Source organism: Pelophylax lessonae (genome assembly GCF_965119305.1).
Source record: "Pelophylax lessonae genome assembly, chromosome: 2".
Taxonomy (NCBI): Eukaryota; Metazoa; Chordata; class Amphibia; order Anura; family Ranidae; genus Pelophylax; species Pelophylax lessonae.
Window position 1 is genome coordinate 267,390,973 of NC_138769.1, and position 15,328 is coordinate 267,406,300.

Sequence of the window (15,328 nt, forward strand, 5' to 3'; positions counted from 1 at the left end):
CCAAGCCTAACAAATAACATGAATTGACACAGGGGTAAGGCACAGACAAAACAATATAAAAACAAAGTTGTCACATGATAGCGTCCAGACGCGAGTGGAATATTGTGCAAATTGATCTGTGTAGTTTTATGTGCAAAAATGCAATTGTTCATCAAATAGATTGGATCAATATTTCACTAAGCCCGTATCAGTCTGATGGTAAATAATGGTCATTTCTGGTAGAGCTTGTAAAAAGTCCATATATCTCTGTGGTGATATCTAAGCCAATGGTGTATTGCACAGTGTCCATAGGGTAACGAATGGAGAAATGTGCTAATAGATGTATGTGCTAATAGATCTATGAAGTTGTACATGCAAAATACAATTGTTTGTCAAGTAGATAAGATCAGTATTGCACTAGTCCCATATCAGCCCTATGGTAAGTAGAGAGACATTTTTATAAGATATCCATGTATCTCTGTAGTTATATCAGAGCTGGCAGCATATTGCACAGTGTCCATAAGATAACAGCATTATATGGATATAGTTAAGACCTTATTGGCGATAGGTCAAGTAATTCACAGCTATACAGTTCAGTATAGAACAAAGAGTGTTCATATAATGTACATTTCCAGTGGATATTCTGTATAAAGCAGATTAGTGGAAATAGTTCCAGTGAAATGAAATGTAAGTGAATCTTACTGTCCCCCTGTCAATACTTGCAGTTCAAAGGATGCCACAGGGGGCCCTTTTTGCAATTACTTTTTTATCACTGGCTTCTGCTCACCCAACAAATTCAATATACTAACAATAACTTGAAAAGACATCTACAACTCTGCCCCCAGCTACATCATGAGCCTAATCTCAAAACATCAAATCATTCTCCTTTATCCTCCCAAGATCTCCTGCTCTCTAGCTCCCTTATCCTCTCTTCCCATGCTCACCTCAAGGACTTCTCCTGAGCCTTTCCCATTCTATGGCGCTCCCGACCCCAATCTGCCCAACTATCTCCTACTCTGACCACTTTCAGACGATTCCTGAATACCCTTCTCCCACCTATAACCTTACAACTAAGTGTACATAGTTACTTAGTCTTGTTGAAAAAAGTCCATCTAGTTCAACCAATAAATGGGGGGGGGGGAATGATTCAATCTTTTATACACACTCCTCTACCCACAGTTGATCCAGAGGAAGGCAAAAAAACCCAGCAAAGCATGATCATTTTGCTCTAGCCGGGGAAAAAAATCCTACCTGATCCCCGAAGAGGCAATCAGATATTCCCTGGATCAACTTTACCTATAAATGTTAGTATCCAGTTACGTACATTTACGAAAGAATCCAGGCCTGTTTTTGTTTTTTTTCCAACCATGTATTAAAAATGTCAAATACAGAAGACCAATGATTACAGCATACATTGAGGCATAAATGATTGCACTGGTAAGTGATACAGAAGCCAAGAAAAAAAAGGCATCATACAACAAAGTAAACCCTGTCAGGAATTAAAAACGAATAGTCAAGACCCAAAACCAACGCCCCTAATGGTAACATACTGTGGCAGGTTGAGATCCAGTCGACCACTCAGGATAGCCTGAAGACCTAGGGTATAACATAACTAACTGAAATAAAAGTAGACTAAAATTAATCCAGTACAGTGCACTCAATACTCATTATGAAACCATTTACAATTTTAATAACATAAAGTAAACTGTTTATATATACCACCACATAAAGCGAAGGCTTATTACTGCTTTATATTGTCAGACTCTTAGAGGCTTTAGGATAATTTAACCATATTCTCCAATCTTTGTGGAAGGAGGATATTGTCGGCTTTATATGCTAATAGTTTTTCATATTGGCACTCTAACGTGGCACTACTTGCTTCACTTCAGGTTAATTAGGATTTTTCCAAAGGCCAATAATAGTGATTCTGGCTACAAACAATGTATAAGTGACTACTATTCTATGTGATCTAGGGTATTTTTCCAGACTTATATTCAGAAGTGCCATCTCCGGTGTAATAGGGGAGTTGTTTCCAGTTATGTCTGAGAGCAACTTTTACAGACTTTCAAAATTGTCAAATATGGACGCAGCTCCAAAATGGCTGAGCATTTGCACTGGATGATCTAGATCCTTAAGGTCTCCCAGCCTGGCCAGCAATCGTGAGCAGGTTATAGTCCAGAACTAGGCCTCACCACGACAGTGCCCCGATGGATGGGGACAAGCCTGTTAGTGGACCACCTCGCTTAGACGACCTGGAACGCCATATGTTGCAGCTTCCCCTTGGCTGACAACATCCCCATCCCAGGTGCCAGGTGATCTTTTTCGGAATGGTGCCCACCTGGTACCGTAGTATGGCGAGTAAATTGTCCCCCCAAAAACCCCTGGCCGTCTAGGGGCAGACGTGGGGTTCCCCTGGCACCTTGGAGGACTAGTCCTGTGTACCCCTCGGCATTCCCCTACCCCTAGCAGGTTTTTACCTTGGTGGGGTGGTAATAATGTGGCGCTTATTTGATTGGGGTGACTTTTCCTGTGTGGGCCCCTGAGCAGGGACCTTCTGATGCCTAAGGTTTTGGGCCCCTTTTTGGAGGTCCTGGAGACCGCATGGCATGCCGTGGGGGCCATTATGTTGCTGTGGATCATGATTTTTATGTTCCGATTAGTTTTTATGGGCAGCCATTTTCTAAAATTCCCCATTGAGAATGCATGAACTGCCATTTTCCTGAGGTCCATAGGCTGGACAGGCATGTAGCATGGTTTTTTAAAATATAGAGGCTGAGTTTGCTCTTCCTCTTTCTCTATCGTTCATTGACGGACGCAGTCCTCTGATGCATATCAGTAGGGTAATACCTCCCCCTACAGGAGTAGGACACTAGGCAGAAAAAAATTCTGGCTACGCCTATGGGCAGTCCCTGGGGGTATACCCTCTCTTCCTGCATAGGATGTCAGTTTTTAATCTGCCTAGTCAGGAGTAAGGACCTAGTTCCTTGCTGGGATCTTTGGTCCTGGCATGGGAGTACTTTTTTATGTAGATTTTTTTCAGCTAGTCTTTTTTTTTTTCTCCGGGAACGTTTTTCCTGTGAGATCTTCAAGCAATTATGCCGGGCTGGGCGACAGACAAGATCCCCATATCCAGTGGTCACCCCAGTCTGGCCATCGAGTGCGTGCAGGCCTTAACTCTGTGCTGGGTCGGCCGCGACATAGTCCCACTGGACGGGGACTGGCCCCGCGAGTTAAACGTCTCGCCAGGATGCACACGACAGGGTCTAGGCTTATGTCGCAGCGTTCCTATTTGGCCGACAGCCCCCCTACTCCAGTGGCGTGGGGTCCTGTCATGTGATGGCGCCCGCCTGTGTTCTTGGTATGGTGAATATACATTCCCACCCCCCCATTCCCTGGCGGATTTTGGGGTGGGCGCGGGCCCTTGCTCTGGGATGGTCGGACCCTCACACTCCTGGGTTTCCCTCTGTCCTTTTGTGACCCCCCCACGGTTCTGGGCCTACCTGAGGCTGGAGCCTGGTGTGCAGGCTGCATGGGGGGCCGGGGGGTGCGCCGTTTGCGGCACTCGGTCGCTGGTGCGGGGGGGGGGGGGGCCTTGGTCAGGCCCTCGGGCTGGATGAGGTGGTAGGGCTGGCTGGGGGTCTACGTGGGTAGTCCGATTGTCGTGCTGGCCCGCCATTTTGTTGTAGCCTTTGTCTGCAGTTATGGAGGTGGCCATCTTGGGGGGGGGGGTGGTTTTCGGCCATTTTGTGGTGGATTTTTGCTGGGAAGACCCGTGAGTGTGCCTGGAGGCGTTTTTTCGGGGGAGGAGCCCCTCTCTTCACCCCGGGAAGCTTCTGGCTCAGGTTTCCTTTTCTGGGTTTCCTTTTTGAGCCACCACTGAAACATGCAGACCTCCTGAAGATTGCTACTTTCCAAGGACAGTGAGTCGAAGGGGGCTTATTATCTCTCTCTGCGGGGTCCGTAGCACGGGCCTGACCTCAGGAGGGGCGCTGTGGAGACGTTCCCTTTTCATACAAAAAAAAAACAACTTTTTTCTTTCATTTTTTTTTTCAAAGTTTGCTGGCGGGTCCTATTAGTGCAACATGGACCCCTCAGACCATGTGTCCCCACCTGATCCCCTCATGGAGGCCGTAGGGCCCTCTGGGTCGCAACTGTCCACTGATGCAATTTCAGCTGTCCTGGAATCTTTTGTGTCCTGGGTGAAGGTGGCCTTTTAGAGGCTGGGGTGTGCAGAAATGACCCCCCCACTCGTCTCCTCTGATGTTTCGGACTCTGAGTCTGACCCAGCCACCGCAGACACGAGTACCCCCGCCAGGTCGGGTACCCCGCGAGGTGCCTCCTCTGATAGTGAGGATGAGCTTTCTGCCTCTTTTGCTGCGCAGGATAAGGGGCGGGTGGACGAACTGGTTGTTTCTGTGCGCGAAACCCTAAAATTGGAGGATGCGTCTGTCGTCGCTCCTGGGGCGCGGGGTTGCCTTCAGCACCCATAAGCCTCCGAGGGTGGAAAAGTCTTTTCCCTTCCCCCACTTATTTTGCTGGCCTACTCGCCAAAGAATGGGAGCGGCGGATACGTTCTCCCCGGGGTGTCTAAGCGGTTTACCAGGCGCTACCCTTTTGAGGAGTCTCTGGTGAAGAAGTGGTCGGTGCCACCTAAGGTGGATCCCCCCGGTCTCCAGACTTAACAAGGCTACTATGATTCCAGTGGAAGATTCCCCGTCCTTGAAGGACCCAGAGGATAGGAAAGCGCAGGCTGTGGCCGCAACATATACGCTATGGCGGGGACTGCACTACGGCCTGCCTTTGCTTCAGCCCTTGTCACCCAAATGGTGACTGAATGGGCAAAGCTGCTTCGCCGTGACGTGGAGGGCCAGCCTGTCCCTCCCCACTTTGGGGAACTGTTGGACCAGATGGTGCAGGCGCTGCAGTATGCTTGCGATGGTGCACTGGACATTGCTTCCCTTTTGGGTCGTCTGTCGTTTTCAGCGGTGGTCATGAGGCGTATGCTCTAGCTGAAGTGTTGATCTACAGATCAGGCTTCTAAGAAGGCCTTGATGGAACTCCCCTTTCAGGGGGACCGTCTGTTTGAAGCTATCCTGGATGACATTATTAAAGGGGTTACGGGGGGTAAGAGTACCTTTCTTCCGCAGGCTTCCAGGGGTAGGGGCTCTCGCTGTAGGTGGGGTCTGTCCTTTTCGGCTCACAGAAAGTATTCTCGTCCTTCAGGGGCAGTCGATAAGAGTAAGCCCTTCAAGGCTCCCTCGGGTGCTTCCAAGCTTCCTTGGGCTGGGAAACAGAAGTCCGATTCCGCCAGACCTGCGGACAAGGCCCCGTCGGCCTGATGGTGCATCCTCACCTGTGACTGGGGTGGGGGGACGCCTTTGCCGGTTCTCAGACGTGTGGCTGGCCCAGATCCCAGACAAATGGGTCAGGGAGGTTGTGCGGTGCGGATACAAAATCGAGTTTCGATACGTTGCTCTGGTCAGGTTTTTTCCTTCCAATGTCCGCCTATCCCCGGATCGCTTGCGAGCGCTCTATGGGGCAGTGCAGGACTTGCTACAGCAAGGAGTGATAGTGTCTGTTCCGCAGGCGGAACGATTTCACGGGTTTTATTCCAACCTGTTCATGGTTCCCAAGAAGGAGGGCAAGGTGCAGCCGATCCTGGACCTAAAGGCACTGAATGTGTTTGTGCGTGCTCAAAAGTTCAAGATGGAAACTATTCGCACGGTGGTGGCCTCCCTACATCAGGGGGACTTCCTGGCCTCAATAGACATAAAGGATGCCTAACTTCACATTCCAATCTGTGCTGCTCACCAACGGTTTCTCTGTTTTGCCGTGGGAGAAGATCACTATCAGTTTGTGGCGTTACCCTTTGGTCTTGCCTCCGCTCCTCGGGTCTTCACAAAGGTATTGGCCCCGGTCCTGGCTGGCGACAGCAGGGGATATCGGTCCTGGGCTACCTAGACGATCTGATTCTCCATGCGGAGTCCCCTGCATTGCTGATGGACAACTTGGGGGTCACCATGCGTACTCTGGAGGAGTTTGGTTGGATCGTGAACCTTCAAAAGTCGTCTCTGACCCCTTCCATGAGACTGGTCTATCTGGGTCTGACCTTGGACTCATCCTCTGCCAGGGTGTTTCTTCCTCCAGAAAAACTCCAGACGATCCAGTCAGTGGTTTGTTTGTTGATGTCCAATGACCAGCCATCCCTTCGGACCTGTATGAGAGTACTGGGACTGATGGTGTCCTCCTTCGAGGTGGTCCCCTTTGCTCAGTTCCACACGAGGGTTCTTCAAAGGGAAATTCTTCTCAAGTGGAACAAACACCCGATTTCTCTGGATTCTCAGATTTGGTTAAGCCACAGGACCAGAGAGTCCCTGGTCTGGTGGCTTCGTTCCCCGATGCTTCAGAAAATCCTTTCTCCCTATATACTAGACAGTTGTCACCACGGATGTGAATCTGTCCGGGTGGGTGGGTGGACGGGATCCTTAATCAGGAGAGTCTGGTCCCTGGAGGAATCTCGATTGCCGATCAATGTCCTGGAGCTGAGAGCGATCCGACTTTGCCTGACGCACTGGACCGACCGTCTGAAGGGTTGTCCTGTGCGCATTCAATCGGACAATGCCAAGAGTGTCCTTGCGGCCCTGAAAGTGGCGGACATTCTACGTTGGGCGGAGCACCATGTTCCAGGCTCTCTCCGCGGTCCACATCCCGGGAGTGGAAAATTGGCAGGCAGATAACCTCAGCCGCCAGGCCTTGGATACAGGGGAGTGGTCCCTGCATCCGGAGGTGTTTCAACAATTGTGCCTTCACTGGGGCACTCCAGATGTGGATCTGTTGGCGTCTTGAATCAACAGGAAGGTACAGAGGTTTGTGGCTCGCTCCTGGGACCCTCTGGCAGACGCCGCAGATGCGCTGGTGGCCCCCCTGGGACCAGTACCGGCTGATATATGCCTTTCCTCCTCTCAAGTTGCTGCCGAGACATCTTCACAGGATAGAGGAGGAAGGGATTCCGGTCATTCTTTTGGCTCCGGACTGGCCTCGTCGCCCCCGGTATGCCGGCCTGGTCAGACTTGTCACAGATGCCCTGTAGAGACTTCCTCTCAGGGTGAATCTGCTCTCTCAGGGGCCAATCTTCCATCCTGCTTTACAGTCGCTGGCTTTGGCGGCTTGGCTTTTGAAAGCCAGGTGCTGAAGGACAGGGGTTTAACTGCTTCGGTGATTCCCACTTGGCTTAAAGCGAGGAAGGTGACTTCCAGGAAGATTTATCGTACGTGCAAGTCGTACATTGCGTTCGGATCTTGGCTTTCCTTCAACGGAGAGTTGATCAAAAGTTGGCCTTGATTACTATCAAGGGTCAGGTCTCGGCCTTGACTATTTTCTTCCAGAGCCCATTGGCCGCCCATTCCCTGGTGCTTAGTTTCATCCAGGGGGTGCGACACTTGGTAACTCTGGTGCGACCTCCGCTACCGTCATGGGATCTTAATTTGGTGCTGAGAATATTCGGAAGGTCCCCCTGCTTACCTTGTCTCAGAAGGTGGCCTTCTTGGTGGCCATCACTTCTGCGCGCAGGGTGTCGGAACTGGAGGCGCTGTCCTGTCGTTCTCTCTATCTGGTGGTTCACAGGGACAAGGTGGTACTTCAGCCAGGTCCGTCCTTCCTGCCGAAGGTGGTTTCCAGTTTTCACTTAAATGAGGACATTGTGTTACCTTCCTTATGTCCTAAGCCAAAACATCCTAAGGAATTTGCCTTGCATACCCTAGATGTTGTTTGGGCGCTCAAGGTGTATTTGGTATCTACTGAGTCTTTTCACAAGTCTGAATCGCTCTTTTTGCTCACGGATGGCCCAAAGAAGGGACTGCCTGTGTCTGCTGGGACTATTTCCAGATGGATCAGTCAAACAGTGGTGCAGGCTTATTCCATTAGGGGTCAGGTTCTGCTCTTCCCTGTCAAGGCGCACTCTACTCGGGCGCTTAGTGCTTCTTGGGATTTTCGCCATCAGGCATCTGTGCTTCAGGTGTGCAAGGCGGCGACTTGGACGTTTGTTCACACCTTTACCAAATTTTATAAGGTGGATGTGATGGCATCTGCGGATGCTTCTTTTGGCCGCAAGATTTTGCAGGCTGCGGTTTAGGGGGCCTCTTGGCCTTCCTTGAGGGTGTTTTTTCTGTTTGTTTTCAGGTGGACCTCCTCTGTTTGTTCTGAGGTGTCCTGTGTTGCCTGGTTGGCCATGTTGGCCTTGGGGGACTGTTTTCTCTTTGTTCTGGTTCCCACCCCTCATTTTGGTACTGCTTTGGGACGTCCCTACTGATATGCATCAGAGGACTGCGTCCGTCAATGAACCTAAGAGAAAAGGATTTTACGGTAAGTCGAAAATCCAGTTTCCTGTAAAGTCAGTGTCAATTTCGTTTTTGCACAGATCGTGCTGGAAGTCTCCTCTGTGGTCTGGTAACGTTTTCCTGGGGTTCACTGTGGGTTTTTCTTCATTCACTCTATTATCCTATAATAACCAGGGATTGTGAGCCCGCACTTATAGCGGTGGGACTGCATTTTTGGCGGTCTTAAAGAGACACTGCCTAAATATTTAAAAAAAGTGTAACATGGAGTCCCAGGATAATATTTCACCTGCAGACCCCCTTTGAGTGATTGCGGGACCTTCTGCTTCTCAGTCTCAGCCAGAGATTGCAGCTTTTTTGCTAAATTTGATGTCTTAAGGTATATTGTGTCATTGCTAGTGCTACCAGCCGCAAACGCCCTCTGCCCTCACATCCATCTGCAGGGTCTTTGGTGTCGTCGCATTCTGATGGTGAAGAGGACCTGTCCTCATCAGCCGCCATGCAGGAATGCGCTTTGGTGGAAGCTCTGAATGTTTCAGTGTGGGAAATTTTAAAATTGTCTGATGAACCCACAGCGCCGGGACGCAGGTATCTTTTGCAAATCCCGCAAATCGGGCAAGGTGTTTCCTTGCCCAGAACTGTCTCGTACTGTTATGGATGAACAATGGCGCATTAAGCACATGTTAGTGGTGCTTAAGCGTTTTGCACGCTGTTACCCCTTTGCAGAGGTGGACTTTACCACCAAAAGTGGATCCCCTGGTGTCCTGGTTGAATAAAGTGACTCTGGTACCGGTGGAACTTTTGCAGACCCCGTGGATAGACAGGTGGATTCCTTGTCCCGCCATTTACACGTGGTAGCAGGTCACATATTAGAGACTACCTTTTGTGAATGTTTTGGTAGCGCAGACTGCTACAGAATGGGTGAAATTACTTAAAAGTAACTTGGAAGCTGAACTGCTCCCCCTGTGGTATTGGAACTACTGGACCAGTTGGCTCAAGCCCTGGTGTTCATGTGTGAAAGGTCCCTGGATTCTGCCCCCTTGGTGTCCAGGGCATAGGCAGTGGGGATTGCTTTTAGGCGCATGGTGTGGCTGAAAAGCTGGTCAGTGGACCAGGCTTCTAAAAAGGCCTTAAATGATCTTAGGGGATAGGCTGTTTGGATCCTCTCTGGACGAGTTGATCAAAGGTATCATGGGGGGGGGGGGTAAGAGCACTCGTCTTCCCCAATCCTCTAAAGGGCAAGGCACCACTTCCCCAGGTGGGGGCCTTCCTTTAATGCTCATAAACGTCTTTTTCATGCCTCTGGGTCGCAAGAAAAAGGTAAATCATTCAGGTCTTCTGGGGGTTCCAAGAACCCGTGGTCGGGGAAAGCAAAGACTGGCGAATCTGGACCTGCAGACAAGTCCTCGTCTGCATGAAGGGGTGCCCTCACCTGATTCTGGGGTGGGGGGACGTCTTCATTTCTTTATGGAACCCTGGATCTCCTTGATTCGGGACAAATGGATTCACGAACTGATGCGATCTGGGTACAAGATGGAATTCCTGTCTCGCCCATCGGACATGTTCTTCCCTTCCAATCTACGACTATCTCCAGTCTGGTTAAGGGACGTGCCAGGGGCAGTACACGATTTGCTGTCGCAAGCAGCGATTGTATCGGTTCCTTTTCATGAACGTTTTCAAGGGTTTTATTCAAACCTCTTCTTCACTTCAGTTTCTTCGCTTTGCGGTCGCAGAGGAGCATTAACAATTTGTGGCGTTACCCTTTGGTCTCGCCTCAGCTCCCAGAGAGTTTACCAAGGTCTTAGCACCTGTATTAGCATACCGGGAGATTGCGGTACTGGGGTGCCTAGACGATCTCCTATTGAGAGCGGACTCTCCTTCAGTCTTGTTGGGGGATCTGACGGTCACTGTCAGAACTCTGCAGGATTTCGGTTGGAACATCAATTTCAAGAAATCTGCGCTGACTCCTGTCTTGAAACTGGATTACCTGGGCTTGACTCTGGATTCAGCCGTGGCCAAGGTGTTACCCCCCCCCCCCCCCCGGCAAGCTGCAAAAATTGTAGGAGGAGATTTGGTTGTCTGTTGGCGAACAATCTGTCCTCTCTTCGAGTTTGCATGCAGGCCTTGGGTCTGATGATTTTAACCTTCGAGGTGATTCAGTTTGCTCAGTTCCATACCAGACCTTTGCTAAGGGAGATTCTTGTCAAATGGAACAAGGATCCAAAGTTCTTGGACTCTTTGATTCGGTTAAGCCACAACACAAGGTCTGCTCTATTATGGTGGATTCAGTCTCCAGCAATATGCCAGGGCAAGTCCTTCCTTCTGTTGTTTTGGACAGTGGTGACCATGGACACCAGCCTATCGAGCTTGGGTGGGGTGCTGGGGAAGCTCTGTGCCCAGGGTACCTGGACAATGGAAGAGTCAAAACTACCGATAAATGTTTTGGAGCTCAGAGCAATAATGCTTTGCCTGAGCCATTGGACGACTCGTCTGCAAGATTGTCCGGTTCGGATTTAATCAGACAACTCCATGGCTGTGGCTTTCATCAATCATCAGGGGGGCACCAAGAGTGTCCTAGCAGCCAAAGAGGTGGCAGAGATTCTGGTCTGGGCAGAAAAATGTATTTCAGCCCTCTCTGCTGTACACATTCCAGATGTGGAGAACTGGCAAGCCGATTATTGGAGTCATCAGGTATTGGATCAAGGGGAGTGGTCCCTGCACCCGGAGGTGTTTCATCTACTGTGTGTTCAGTGGGGGACTCCCGAGGTAGATCTGTTTGCTTCTCGCCTCAACAAGAAGGTTCAGAGATACGTAGCCAGGTCTTGAGATCCTCTGGCCGACGCCACAGACACTCTGGTGGCTCCTTGGTCAGTATCGCCTAATTTATGCCTTTCCTCCCTTGAAACCCCTGCCGAGGCTTCTGCGCAGGATAGAGGGGGGAGGGATTCCAGCCATTCTGGTGGCTCCGGACTAGCCTTGCCGATCTTGGTACGCAGACCTAGTAAGGTTGGTCGCCGATGCTCCTTGGAGACTAACTCTCAGTGAAGAGCTGTTGTCTGAAGGTCCAATCTTCGATCCTGCTTTACAGTCGCTGCCTATAACAGCATGGTTGTTGAAAGCCAGATGTTGAGAGATGGAGGTCTTTCGACTTCTAGAAAGATATATCTTTGTATGGGGAAATCATATCTTTGATGGTGTGAATCACTGAAGGTGCACCCTTACTTGTTTTCTATGGCTAGGGTCTTGGCCTTTCTGTAGAAAGGAGTTTTAACAGCAGTTGGCTTTAGGCACTATCAAAGGCCAAGTGTCGGCTTTGGCTATATATTTCCAACGCCTGTTAGCTAAGCATGCTTTGATTCGCACTATTCTACAGGGAGTGTGCCATATGGCTCCTCTGAGAAGGTCCCCGCTACCTCCGTGGGACCTCAATCTGATATCATCTGTTCTTCAAAAGCCTCATTTTGAGAACATTCGGGAGATTATTCTGCTTTCATTGTCCCAGAAGATTGCCGTCTTGGTGGCTATCACTTCCGCTCGCAGAATATCTGAACTGGCTGCGTTGTCCTGTCGCTCACCTTATCTGGTGATACACATAAAGTGGTACTTTGACCTAATCAGTTTCTTCCTAAGGTTGTTTATGATTTTCATCTGAATGAAGACATTGTGTTGCCTTTACTCTGCCCTAAGCCGAAATATTCTAAGGAATTTGCGTTGCACTCTTTGGATGTGGTTCAGGCAATCAAGGTCTATCTGGAGACCACTAAGTCTTTTTATAAAATCAGACGCTCTTTTTATCCTTACCGAAGGATCTTGTAAGGGATTGGCTGCGTCTGCGGCGACCATATCCAGAGTGATCAGGCAGACTGTTGTTCAGGCTTATTTACTGAAGGGTCAGGTTCCTCCTTTCTTGGTGAAGGCGCATTCTACAAGAGCGCTGAGTGCCGCTTGGGCTTTTCACCATCAGGCGTCGGTGCCTAAGTCAGCAAGGCGGAAACTTTGTTGTCTGTGCATACGTTTACAAAATTCTACAAAGTAGATGTGTTGGCATCTTCGGATGCTTCCTTTGGAAGGTTTTGCAGGTTGCTGTTTAAAGAGAACTGCTTTTTTGTTTCTATTTGAGGGCGTATTGTGTTTTCAGGGTGAGCTTCAGTTGTTCTGGTTGAGCTTCATGTTACCTGGTTGGCTAAGTTTAGCCTTTGGGGAGTTAAGTTTCAGTTTGCATTGTCTCCCAATCCCTCATGAATATACTGCTTTGGGATATCCCTATAGTCTCTGACTAGATGGAGTTACGTCTGTCGATGAACGATAGAGAAAACTGAATTTTTTATAAGAACTTACCGTAAAATGCTTTTATGCTTTTATCTGAAGTTAGACAGATGCAGCACCCGCCCCTTTCTGAGTGAATGTGTTTTTTTCTATTCTAAACACTGCTTGCAACCAATTGGTTTGATGATAGCAGGGTGTGTGGGGTTATGCCTGCAGGGACAGCCCCCATAGTGGTTAAGCTTTTATTCTGCCTAGTGCATATTCCTGATCGGAGGAGCATAACCCTATAGTCTCTGACTAGATGGACCTGTGTCTGTCGATGAACTTCAGAGAAAGGGATTTTACTGTAAGTTCTTAAAAAAATCCAGTTTTATTCTGTTCTTAGATTTTTATTGGTGCTAAAACTAAATTGATCTAGGAATCTCTATTTTATAATTGCATCCACTGGCTAGATGGAAATGCTGAAAATGTTTAATTCTAATGTTATCTTGAGGCAAGGAGCTATTAATAATACTCATCACAAAGTTTGATCCCGAGTCACCCAATCACGTGCTGAAAAATGCAGAAGTAACCACTCATATACATTTATTGGTATGTCTATAGGGTAGGCATCCCTTGTAGATTGAGTATGTAGCAGAATGTGCTAAAATCAATCAAAAGGCAGCGCTAACAGGTATATATAAATAGATATATCCGTGTAACTGTGAACAAAATATTAAGGTACATATAAAATAAAGTGCATTTCGTGATCAACAAATACAAAAATAAATACATATTAAAGTGCAGAAATATATTGCGATCATGTGTCCTTTGTGCAACCATATGCAAGGTGCAAAATATATATATTAAGGTGCAGTCCAAAAAAGGTTCCTTCAAAGAAACTAAGGTGCTGGAAAGGTGCTCAAATAATCCATATAGGTGCCCAAGTGCTCTTCAGGAAGAAAACCCCCTATGGGGAGGCACTCACCAAATTAAGGATATATATAAGCCTTGAGCAGATATGATATCCCCTGGACAGATGGATGGATCCAATACAGCCTCTTAGGAATGACTCCCTTAATGACTCCTCTCCTCTCTCTCACCAACAGTGTGTTTCAAAAGAAGGGGAAGAAGCCAAACATAGTGAAGCCGTAGGTGTTTTATTAAAATCAATTTAGAAGAATGGTACTCACAAACATAACGTAGTAATCAGCATTGGTTAGCAAAACACTGTATGTCACTCCACTTCCGCGTACGCTTGCGTGCGTTCCACGGTGGTTTCAGGAAATGATGTCGTGATGCTCCGCTGCCCGGAAGTGCGTTGACGCATTTCGCCCGCCTACTTTGGGCGTTATCAAAGACATCACTTCCGGTTAGGCGGATCTTATTTATACTGAATTGTCTCGCTGTGTAGCCAATCACTTGAGGCGGGATAGACCAAACCTTCCCAATACGACTTCCTATTGTATTGCAAAGCCATAGGTGTCCCCATAGCAATGCAGGAAATGGTACTAATAACCAACTTCCGTGATGTGAATCAAATGGAAGCAGCAATAATTTATAATTAGCCGAGATTTAATGAAACTATCTCTCAATAAATATAACCACCACCTCATTTCCTGATGACTATAAATATTCCCATAAAAATTCATTTTATTAAAACATATTTAAAAACCATTAAAAAAACTTAAAAAATAGCAATATTTGTTGCCAACAACTTATTTAAAATCTTTTAAACCAATACATGGTGTTTGATACATGACCCATACTATGAAGAGATTTAATCATAAAGATAATCAAAAATAAAATATAAAAAATATATGAATGAGAAATAAAAATAAAAAGATATAAAAAAAATATATAAAATAAAAATAAATAATGTAGCAGAATGTGCCAGACCTCTAATAATGCGGTCATGTAGGGTGGGCCAATTTATGTAAAGTAGGAGACATAAGAGAAGCTAACAGGAGAGCCGGGAGGTTGTGGTTTTTGGTTAGAGATCGTTCAATAGATACCCATAACCTATCCCTAGAAGGATTGAGCCAATAGTTTAATTGATCCAGCAAGAATGTGCTGTTATATGCAAGTAAGTCGGGGAAGGCCAGTTCCCCTATATTTCTCGTGTCCAGTTAACATCAATAGAGCTATTCTAGGTTATTTTTTCCCCTTGCCATAGAATATTTCTCAACAAAGCATTGTATTTAGAGAAACATTTAGTAGGGAGGCGTATTAGTAGTGTGCGGAACAAATGGAATTTTTGGAAGCACTTTAAAAGCTGCCGCTTTGCCAATCCAGAAAAGCTGATTGGTATTTATGCGTTAAATATCTTTTGTAATAGAGCGTAGAAGGGGTGGGAAATTAGCCTCATAAAATTATTATATTCCTCTTCCTGATCGCCGCATGGTGTGCAGTTTCAGTGCTGTGGGTACTTGACCGGTGGTGGTGAGTCTGTGGGGTTCTCTTTCCCTCTCTCTGCTGTTGCAGCGGTAGTGCTCTGTGCTGGGCCTTGTGGTGCCGCCGTTGCGGTGGGGTGTCCCTTGCAGTGTTTTATACTTTTTTGTGTGGGTTCCCCTCTCCATTCATGGAGTTCCTGGAGCATATTTCACCGCCTGACTCCGGGTCCCAACAACTGACTGCACTGACAGTGGACCTGGAGTCCTTGGTGTCCAAGGTAGATTTGGTCCTTGGCAATTGGGCTAGCAAAAAGCGTCCCCCCGCCTTCACCTGCTTCCTCTGTCTCATCAGATCCAGAATCTGATTCGGCCACCGCG

General features: G+C 47.8%; 1 protein-coding gene across 1 annotated transcript in view; it reads left to right on the plus strand.

Annotated features, from left to right (window-relative positions):
- The window catches only part of PIK3C2B (phosphatidylinositol-4-phosphate 3-kinase catalytic subunit type 2 beta), an 858,553-nt gene that overhangs the window by 408,817 nt on the left and 434,408 nt on the right, over positions 1–15,328 (plus strand). The gene's annotated exons all lie outside the window — the stretch shown is intronic.